The 2668-nt window shown below is 39.9% G+C and overlaps 1 protein-coding gene across 2 annotated transcripts in view; it reads right to left on the reverse strand.

Moving 5' to 3' along the window:
* The window catches only part of MUL1 (mitochondrial E3 ubiquitin protein ligase 1), a 6919-nt gene that overhangs the window by 3062 nt on the left and 1189 nt on the right, over window positions 1–2668 (reverse strand). The gene's annotated exons all lie outside the window — the stretch shown is intronic.

A 2668-nucleotide genomic window follows, 5' to 3' on the forward strand; every position in this document is an offset into this window, starting at 1 on the left:
GCAGTGCCTCCCTCTCTGCCATCTGTAGAATGTGCGTGTCACATACATTCTTTCTATAGTTAATGGAAACATATGCTCCTTTCATTTTAACTTTTTTAATGTAAAAAATGAAAAGTACGAATCAATTTGCATACCATAGACTGAACATAAATTAATCCCTTCTTGACAATACAGAGCCATACATCCAAAGGCCTTACGTGTAAAGCACCTAAACAAGTGCCTAATACAAGGCAGGGGCTGGAGCAATGGCAGGTGTTATCACCATGCCTTTATCAATGCATGCTCTGCATTATGATCATCATAAAAGGGAGCCTTTGTTTTATAGGGCGAGGCTCTGTTAAGTTGTGCCAAACACTTCCATTTTCGGTTTGCATGGTGACCATGGTGACTTCTGCTATCTCGCTCCCACAACCCGCAGTTCTCCCATCCCTTCCAAATTCGGAGTTTCCAACTTGCTGTGCTTACAAACCAACCAAGCCTGCTATTGCTGCATCAAAAATGAGAAAAATCAATGAACATTTCCTGAGCATCTATGTGCCAGGCACGGTGCTGGGTGCTAGAGATTCAGAGATGAATGAAGGACAGTTTCCGCTTTTAAGGTATTCCCATCAACAAATCCTGAGGATGCCAGATATGTAACCTCTAAAGAGGTGATGAGGTACTGAATACATATTACGGTCACTCTATGACAGGAGTGTAGATAATGAAAAATAACAGCAATAACAACAGTTTATTTACTCGTTTTATCTGACTCCCTCTACTGGACTATTAAACTCTGGGAGAGATAGAATTTTTGTTTGTTTCATTCACTGCTGTCCCCCTAGTGCCGAGAACAATTCCTGACACATAACGAGCATTCAATATGTATTTGATGCATAAATTACTGAATAAATCAGCACTTAGATATACTATGTACCAGGCATTATACCAAGTACTTTAAATGCATAAATCCAGTTAATGTGCACAGCATCCCTATACAGTAGATGTTTTTATCTCCAGTAACAGATAAGGAAACTTCGATGCTCAGAGAGGTGAGTGACTTGTCTCAAGTCACATAGCTGGTAATGTATCCACCACAAGATGACCAGTTAGAATTTTTTTAAAGAAAAAACAGGAGGAGGAATATGCTCTGAAAGACCTGGGTTTGAGTCAAGCTTAAATGCATCTACTGTGACTTTGGGCAACTTAATTTATCTTAGTTTCAGTTTCCAAAACTGTAAAAGATAGGGAGAACAATCTTGCCGAATTTTTATGTGGATTAAATGAAGCTTAAGTTGTGAAAGAATCTAGCCCAGGGGCTGGCACATAGTAGGCATGCAGTAAATATGCATTTCCATCACAAGGATAAGATACAAACTCGACTCCAGTTCTGTAATCTGAGGAAGAAAATAGAATCTCTTTTTTTCCAGGATGGGGTTATTTCATCCCCGTTTAGGCACTAATTGGCAAAGCTTTTAAGATTACCCAAAGATGGGTCCTGGAGAGTTCGCGGCTTCAAAGAATCCCGCATCCAGCCAACTTAATTTCTGAGTTTCAGAGTCAGAAGTATCAGTGACACTCATTGCCAATCACTTCAGGAGTAACTTGGTTATTTAATTAGGTGAACAATAATAGGGCAGCTGGAATCTCACTAGGATGCCATTCGCACCACAAATTGCTTGGTAACTTGGTTCATTCCAGACGGATTCTAAAATTCCCCTCACAGCGAGGAATTCACACGTTTGTTTCTAAGCCCTTACTGAAAACAATCTGATAATTGAAGTTAGGATGGGTTTAGGAATCCAGCTTTCAAATTAATGTCCAATTAAGCCCTAACTGTTGAATTGTGAAATTTCAGCCAAAACGAATCCACAAACATTTACTGAACATCTACCAGCTGTCAAGCACTGATTTAGAACCTAGAAGGAATGAGGAAAGATAAATAAGACCTTGTCTCTAATCTAACGAGGTGCATCTCTCATGGGCCAAACACTCACAGTAAAGCAAAGTGGTCAAACAGAAAAAAAAAAAAAATCCTTTTAGAATCTAAAGATCTAAGAGCCATAAGACCTTTTCTCTGAGTCTCAATTTCCTGATTTGCAACCTGGAGGTAACTGTCATTTTCTTTACCTCCAAAAATTACAGTGAAGAAAAAACAGCAAGATGGGAATGTCTTATGTAAGCTGTAAAGTGCAGCTCAAGGAGTGCTATTTTTAAAGTAACGAAATATATAAAGGAAAAATATATAAAGGAAAAGCTGCGCAAACGGATGAAGTCTTGGGTTTCCACACTTGCTGTTCCCTCTCTCTGAACTGCTCTTCTCCAAGACATGTGTACAGTCTCCCTCATCTCCTGTGCTGTTCAAATGTCACCTGATTTAAAATAGCTAGCCTAGCTTCTCCAGCATTCCATTTCCTCTCCCCTCTACATGACTTTGTAGTCTTTATCCCCATCTGTCATACCATCTGATTTACTTGGTCATTGTCTGTCTGGTTGTAGTAGAATGGAATCTCCATGAGGGCAGGGGCTTTAGTCTTTTCTACCCACTGCGATAACTCCAGTGCTTGGAGCATAGCAGGTGTTCGATAAATATTTGTCGAATAGAGCCATGAAGTCAAGGTTCATTCTGAGAAATGGGAGGAGCTTAAGAAAAAAAGGCGCCATGGAGCAGTTATCACGAGACCCGAAT

This window comes from Pteropus vampyrus, unplaced genomic scaffold (genome assembly GCF_000151845.1).
Source record: "Pteropus vampyrus isolate Shadow unplaced genomic scaffold, Pvam_2.0 Scaffold36, whole genome shotgun sequence".
NCBI lineage: Eukaryota > Metazoa > Chordata > Mammalia > Chiroptera > Pteropodidae > Pteropus > Pteropus vampyrus.